At 41.1% G+C, this 8,702-nt stretch overlaps 1 non-coding gene across 1 annotated transcript; it reads left to right on the plus strand.

Annotated features, from left to right (window-relative positions):
• Positions 1-3,905: 3,905 nt before the first annotated feature.
• On the plus strand, positions 3,906-4,012 carry LOC141680606 (small nucleolar RNA R71). Its single transcript, XR_012558371.1, has one exon. It is a non-coding gene; the product is annotated as a small nucleolar RNA R71 (small nucleolar RNA).
• The last annotated feature ends 4,690 nt before the right edge of the window (positions 4,013-8,702 follow it).

Here is an 8,702-nt window from a genome sequence, read left to right on the forward strand (position 1 = left end):
TTAGTTTGTGGATGATAAGCAGTAGCGATGGGATGATTCACATTATAGGGTTGCATCATAGAAGTGAACTTACGATTGCAGAAATGCGACCCTTCGTCACTTATGATAACTCGTGGTGTTCCAAACCTTGTGAATATCTGCTTGTGAAGAAAATTCAACACTACCGTGGCATCATTAGTTGGTAGAGCTTTGACTTCTACCCATTTCGAGACGTAATTGACTGCCAACAAGATGTACTGATTATTGCAGGAGGAGATAAATGGTCCCATGAAATCAATTCCCCAAACATCAAAGACCTCAACTTCAAGCATCACATTTAAAGGCATCTCATCCTTTTTGGAAAGGTTCCTAACTCTTTGGCAATGTTCACACCTTAAAACGAACTGATGTGCATCCTTAAACAACGTAGGCTAGAAAAAACCTGCTTGAAGAATACGAGCTACTATCTTTTCACCACCATAATGTCCACCATAAACTGTGGAATGACAGTCTCGTAATATCCCCTCCGTCTCACAGAATGGGATACATCTCCTGATGATCTGGTCAGCTCCCTGTCTAAACAAATATGGTTCATCCCACATGTACCACTTAACCTCTTGCAGAAACTTATTCTTTTGAGCCGCCTTCATATTCGGAGGCATTATATTGCTAACAAGATAGTTCACAATATCTGCGAACCATGGCTCTTCCTCCTGAATTGCGAACAACTGCTCATCCGGAAAAGATTCGTTGATCAATGTCTTATCATGTGAAGTATAATTGGGATTCTCCAATCTAGAGAGATGGTCAGCTACTTGATTTTCAGAACCCTTTCGATCCTTGATCTCTAACTCGAATTCTTGTATCAAGAGAACCCAACGAATAAGTCTAGGCTTCGAATCCTTCTTTGAGTTTAGATAACGGATGGCCGCGTGATCAGTGAATACTGTCACCTTTGTCCCAAGTAGATAAGATCGAAATTTTTCAAAACCATAAACTATCGCCAAGAGCTCTTTCTCAGTAGTGGTGTAGTTCAGTTGGGCTCCATTTAGCGTCTTACTAGCATAGTAGACCACATGGAAGATATATTCTTTTGCTGCCCAAGAACTGCTCCCACTGCATAATCACTTGCATCACACATCATCTCAAAAGGTTCTCAATGACGCCCACCTTTGCTTTATCCACCTCAAGAACCTTACTAGATACTTTATGCCCAAGAATGATGCCTTGCTGCACCATGAAGTGACATTTTTCCTAATTGAGAACCAGATTGGTCTCAATGCACCTTTTGAGCACCAAATGGAGATTATCCAGGCATTCATCGTACGAAGTTCCAAAGACTGAGAAGTCGTCCATGAACACTTCGACATTATTTCCAATTATCTCAGAGAATATGGCCATCATGAATCTCTGAAAAGTGGCCGATGCACCACATAAACCAAAAGAAACTCTACGGAATGTAAACGTGCCAAATGGACATGTGAAAGTAGTCTTCTCTTAATCTTCTGGTGCAATGCAAATCTGATTGTAGCCCGAATAACCATCCAGAAGACAATAATACTCATGGACCGACAATCTGTCAAGCATCTGATCAATGAATGGAAGAGGGAAGTGATCCTTCCTCGTGGCTTTATTCAACTTCCTGTAGTCCATGCATACCCTCCAACCTGTGACTGTTCAAGTGGGGATGAGCTCGTTCTTCTCATTTTCTACCATAGTAATGCCTCCTTTCTTAGGTACACATTGCACGGGGCTCACCCAAGAACTGTCGAAAATAGGATATATGATTCCTACATCCAGCCATTTTAGAATTTCTTTCTTCACCACTTCTTTCATGATAGGATTAAGCCTTCGTTATTGCTCAACAGTCAACTTGCTACCTTCCTCTAGCAGAATTTTATGCATGCAGTACGAAGGGTTGATCCCTTTTATATCTGCTATAGTCCATCCGATGGCCGATTTGAATTCTCTCAGAATCCTCAAGAGCTTTTCCTCCTCACTACCTGAAAGGTCAGATGCAATAATAATAGGCAAAGTAGATGCATCACCTAAAAAGCATACCTCAAATGTTCAGGCAAGAGTTTAAGCTCCAAAGTAGGTGCTTCCTCAATAGATGGTTTGAGCTTTCCCTCTACATTCTTGAGGTCCGTATTTCCAAGAGATTCAAATGCCATGTCTAGCTTTTGTTTCCAAGGAGAAGCATTTAGATATTGTAGCTGCTCATTGTTGTCATCATCTTCACTGTCAAAATCCCCCAATAAGGCTTTTTCTAAGGCATCAGACCTTAGCTCATGATCAATTCCCAAAGTAACTGCGGAATCGATCAAATCCACCTTGAACACTCCTCATCTTCCATAGGGAATTTTATCACAATTAACACATTGAAGGTCACATCTTGATCTTGCACCCTCATCGTGAGTTCACCCTTTTACACATCTATCAAGGTACGACCTGTGGCCAAGAAGGGTCTTCCCAAGATTATGGGAATCCTCTTATCTTCCTCGAAATCCAGAATGACAAAATCTGCAGGAAAGATGAGTTTGTCCACCCTCACTAGTACATCCTCCACAATGCCTCGTGGGTATGTAATCGAGCGAGCAGCCAATTGTAAAGACATGTGTGTGGGCTTCGGATCAGGAAAATTCAGCTTTTTAAAGATAGACAACGGCATCAGATTGATGCTTGCTCCCAAATCGCAAAGGCATTTGTCAAATGACAACTTGCCAATGGTGCAAGGAATGGTGAAGCTTCCTGGATCCTTAAGCTTTGGAGGTAACTTTTATTGCAACACAGCACTGCACTCTTTCGTTAAAGCAACGGTATCAAGATCATCCAGTTTCACCTTCTTTGAAAGAATACCTTTCATGAATTTCGCATAACTAGGCATTTTCTCCAGAGCCTCATCGAAAGGTATGTTGATGTGAAGTTTCTTGAACACCTCCAGAAACTTACCAAATTGCTTTTCCAGCTTTTGTTTTTGCAATCGCTTAGGGAAAGGTGGTGGAGGATAGAGCTGTTTCTCCCCTGTATTACCCTCAGGCAGAGTGTGTTCAACAGTAGTCTTCCTTGGTTTCGCCTCTTTCTCTTTTTGCATTCCTTCTTCATCTACAACTTCATCTTCTACATCTTTTATTTTCTCAGTATCAGCAACTTTTCCAGACCTTAAGGTGACAGCTTTGACTTGCTCCTTAGCTTCCTTCCTGCCTGGCACTTCTGTATCACTGGGAAGTGTGCCAGGTTGATGATTGAGCAAGGCGTTGGCTATTTGTCCAATTTGATTTTCCAAGGTCTTGATGGAAACAGCCTGACTTTTGCACAACAGCTTTAACTCCTCGGAATCAACACTAGAAGGTATAGCAGCACCTCCTTGTTGGGGATATGATTGCCTATGAGCAGCTTGCTGAGGTTGCTGGAATCCAGGTGGATATGACTGTTTATTTGCAGCTTGTTGATATGGTGGCTGAACCGCATTCTTATTATTGCTCTAGCTAAAATTGGGATGATTTCTGTTATTAGGATGATAAGTAGCGGGCACAGTCTGCTGTGATCTCTGAAAATTATTCATATACTGAACAGATTCAGTAATAAGTGTACACTAATTCATAGCATGAGAGCCTGTACATAGCTCACAGACACTAGCTATTTTATTTACACCATAGCTGGCAAACGAATCGACCTTCATAGTCAGTGCTGAGAGCTGCACTGCAATAGCTATCGCTGCATCAACTTCTAAAATACCTGCTACCTTCCCAGACATCATCCGTTGAGTCGAGTTTTGATACTCGTTTATAGCCATAGTTTCAATGAGATTATAGGCCTCAGTATAGCTTTTGGCCCATAAGGCGCCTCCAGAAGCTGCATCGAGCATGGGTCGAGATTGGACTCCCAAACCATTATAGAAACTAGTGATCACCATCCACTCAGGCATACCACGATATGGACACTTTCTCAACATATCCTTGTACCGCTCCCAAGCCTCGCACATGGTTTCTCCTGGCTGCTGCACAAATTGAGTAAGAGCACTCCTCATAGCTGCAGTTTTGACCATTGGATATAACTTCACCAGAAACTTTTGCGCAAGATCTTGCCAAGTAGTGATGGACCCAGCTGGTAAAGAATGCAACCAGTCCTTAGCTTTGTCCCTCAGAGAAATTGGGAAAAGCCTCAGCTTGATAGCCTCATCAATAATACCATTGTATTTGAAAGTACCACATATCTCGACAAAGTTCCTGATATGCATGTTGGGATCTTCAGTCGTAGCCCCTCCGAAAGAAACAGAATTCTGCACCATCTGAATAGTGCCCAACTTGATTTTAAACGTATTGGCTTCAATAGCCGGATGAATAATGCTTGACTGAATGTCATCAATTTTAGGCTGAGAAAATTCCATAAGAGCTGGATCAGCTTGAGCTATACGATCACCCATTGTTTCAGGTTCTTCCTTTTCACTCTCTTTATCCGAACCTTCAAAAACTACCTTCTCCGGAAAGTCAAGAGTTTTATTTGTTTCCTCTGCTTTATCCAGATTTCTCTTGCGAGTACGAGAACGTGTTTGCATAAACGCTCGCTAGAGTACCTGAAACAAAACCGAAAGCAGTAAGTAACAAATCATAATCACTGAATCTTAACGACCACTGATGGCAAGTACATAAACTAAATAAATTAACACCGAGTCCCCGGGAGTGGCATCAAAAACTTGTTAGGAAGAAAGCATGTGCTAAATAAACCATGCAAGTATAAGCATTCGCAAGTAATATAGAATGATTTCTAGTTCGTTCCCACAGAGACTCTGATTAATTATATTTAATCGACTTACTTCAGCAATGTATGATTATTCTTCAATGTCAAGACAATAACAAGCAATGTTGGTTTACTAATATTACTACGAGAATTAAACACTTGAATTAACAATATTAAACACACATAATATCCTAACTTTATTACTACTTCATTCAATAGTTATCGTTATTAACCTTAGCATGTAATGGTGATGATATTAATCGAACAACATGAAACAGATAAATGCCAACTTTCGTTGCGCGAGTACCATTATACCAAGCATCCACAATTAAGATAGAAGTTGAATAGCCATCAATTATGTTGAGACCCTATATGTCTACAGAATTTGACAAATTAACGATTTAAGCACAAGTTATTCATTATGATTACATAGGGTAAGTAAAATGGTTAGAGTTACCCACGAATCATGCATTCAATGTATGAACCTATGCTAGCATGGCAAGTTCTAAATCTCAAGATTAACTGTCGCTTCACAAGAGATTAACAGGCTACCTTACATATTCGCGATGCATATAAGACGAATAAGCACAACCTATACTAGATATCATATAATCACCACATACCAAGGTATTAAACAATTAACTGAAGAAATCCATAGTAAATCTGTTAGGATCCCATGATCACGATTAGCCCATAATAGAACTCATAGTCACTATGGGTTCATATGAAAGCATGATTAAAAACAAACGATATAAACTAATAAAAATCCTGAATAAATAATGAAGTACGTCACAAGAGTATTAAGGTTCAAAGTATAAAGAAAACTAGCATCCACTGTTTCAACGAATAAAAAAATTAAGAGATGAACTATGCTTCCTCTTCTTCTTTGTTGCGTGCTAAAACGGTCTTCCTCTCTTCTTGCCCTGGCTCCTGATCTCGATCCTCAATGATGAAGAAACGTCTTCTAAAAAGGTTTTTATAATAACCCACAAGAACCAGCGCCAACAGAAGCCCAATTCAACCTGGAGAATAAAAATCATTATCTGAAATTTCGTCCCCTGGAGGCCGCCTCCAATCTCCAGGCGGGCGCCTGCTAGCGGGCGGCCGCCTCCAACTTCCAGACGGGCGCCTACAACCTTTGTGGAAAATTTCCAGAATTGCTTCTGTCTTTGCTGATTTCTTCGTGCAACTCCCTTGGACTGATCCCTAGCACTTCCAAAGGCTTTATTTGATGAAAAGCATCTATCTAAGCAAGCTATACCCTGAAATGTAAAAACACTCGAAAACGCGTTAAAAACACAAAATACTCGAGTTCAAGACACCAATTCAAGCCGATATGAAGCACTCTAAGTGGTATAAAATGCCACTTATCAAATTCCCACATCTCGAGGAAGTTTAAGATGCCCCTTCATCAAAGCTTATGATGGTACTGGGGATCCCACTAATCATGTCAGGACATTCTCTAATGCACTGTTGTTGCAACCCGTGAATGACACAATTAAGTGTCAGGCCTTTCCTCAAACCCTGTCAGGAATGGCTCAAATATGGTACAACTGTTTTCCTCCGATTCTATTGGGTCGTTCATAGATCTAAGTCAAGCTTTTATAAAGTAATTCATCAGTGGGAGAGTGCATGAGAAAAGTTTAGCGTCCCTCATGAGCATTGTGTAGGGAGCAAAGGAGTCCTTGAGAGACTATCTGAACCATTTCACCAAATAAGCTTTGAAGGCCCCAGACCTTGACAATAAGGTAGATATGATAACACTGCAGCAGGGAACTGGGGATGAATTTTTCAAGATGTCATTGGCCAAGCGCCCCCCCTGAAAGCATGTTATAGCTCCAAGATATGGATGGGAAGTATATCAAGGTGGAGGAAAGCATGAGAAAGATGGTTGTGAATAACGAGCCCGCTGGTGGAAAGAAGCGAAAGACTGATCTAGAATATAATGCCAAGGACAAGTATCCTAGAACTGAGCAAAACGCTGATTTAACCCCGAAGAAGGGAAGATCTGGACAAAAGTTCACCGAATATTCTAAACTGATTGCTCCTACAAGTCAAATCTTAATGAAAATCGAAAGAGATAGGGATGTTCGTTGGCTTAAGCCCTTGAAGGTTGATCCTACTAAGCTAGATAAGAGCAAATATTATCGATTTCACAAGGATGTTGGTCATAAAACCGATGAGTGTAGACAGTTGATGGATGAAATTGAGTTCCTCATTAGAAAAGGAAGGTTGGGCAAGTATACTGGAGATGGAGGAGATAGGATCAATAATGAAAGAAGACACTTCGATGATCGCAAAAGGGATCAAGATAAATATGGGCGAAATCACCAACCCAGGGGACCGGTGATAAATGCAATCTTTGGGGGACCTCAGCCCCGAGGGCCAGTGATAAATATGATCTTTGGACGACCGACTGCTGCTGATTCATCTAAAAACTCAAGGAAAACATATACTAGAGAAGTTATGCACATTGTTGGAGAAGCCTCGAAGAGGGAAATGATAGGAGTGACAATGACATTCGATGATTTTGATTTAGAGGTTGTCAAATTTTCTCATGACGATCCTCTGGTCATTACACCGATAATAGGGAACAGCTCGGTAAAGAGAGTCCTCGTAGAGAATGGAGCTTCGATGGACATCTTACACCATGATACCTTTATAAGGATGGGTTACAACGATTCTCAATTTACCCCAACTGATATACCAATATATGGTTTTGCTGGAGTCGAGTGCCCCGTGAAGAAAATAAATAAGTTGCCTCTGACTATAGGTCATAAACCAAGACAAGCAACACAGATGTTGGACTCTGTAGTGGTAAAGGCTGGATCAACTTACAATGCAATCATGGGAAGAACGGGAATACATGCTTTCAAGGCAGTCCCCTCTTCTTACCATTCAGTGATGAAGTTTCCCACCCGGAACGGGATTGGAGAAGAGAGAGGAGGTCAAAAGATGGCAAGGAGTTGTTATGTAGCCTCCCTTAGGGCTGATGGAGTTGGGGGCAGGTTTTGCCTATTGAAGATCTGGATATCCGCGAGAATGACGAGAAAAGAAGGAAGCCAGCAGAAGACTTGATTCCGATCCCTTTGGCTCCTGAGGATCCTGAGAAAGTAACTTTCACTGAAGCGTCACTAAAGGAGCCCCTTAGAGGGAAGTTAGTGAGGTTTTTACAAGAAAATAGTGATGTATTTCCATGGTCAGCAGTTGATATGCCTCGCATAGACCCGAAGCTGATCACTCACAAATTGAATGTAGATCTGAATCGAAAGACTGTGAAGCAAAAGAAAAGGAGTTTTTCCCCTAAGAGGCAGGAGGCAATCAAGCAAGAAGTAGAGAAGCTCTTAGAGGATGGTTTTATTGAAGAGATACAATTTCCGGAATGGTTAGCAAACCCTGTAATGGTAAAGGAGGCTAATGGAAAATGGAGAATGTGCGTGGATTTCACTAATCTGAATGATGCATGCCCAAACGATTGTTTCCCGTTGCCAAGGATTGATACATTAATATATGCGACCGCTGGTCACGAGATGCTGAGTTTCATGGATGGATTCAGTGGATACAATTAGATCAAGGTGCACAAAGATGACATCCCAAAGGTATCATTCATCACTAACTTTGGTGTTTTTTGTTATCTTGTCATGGCGTTTGGACTCAAGAATGCAGGAGCTACCTATCAAAGATTGGTGAACAAAATTTTTAAAGATCTTATTGGGAAAACAATGGAAGTGTATGTAGATGACATGTTAGTCAAAAGTCTTGTGAAGACTGACCACATAACCCATTTTAGGGAAGCATTTGAGGTCCCGAGATACCACAAGATGATATTAAATCCATCAAAATGTGCTTTTGGAGTGGGATCAGGAAAGTTCTTGGGATTGATGGTCCCCAAGAGGGGAATCGAGGCAAATCCTGATAAGATAAAGGCTATCTTGGACATGGAACCTCCAAAGACTATCAAAGATGTTCAAAAGCTCACCGGA

This window comes from Apium graveolens, chromosome 1 (genome assembly GCF_009905375.1).
Source record: "Apium graveolens cultivar Ventura chromosome 1, ASM990537v1, whole genome shotgun sequence".
NCBI classification, from domain to species: Eukaryota; Viridiplantae; Streptophyta; class Magnoliopsida; order Apiales; family Apiaceae; genus Apium; species Apium graveolens.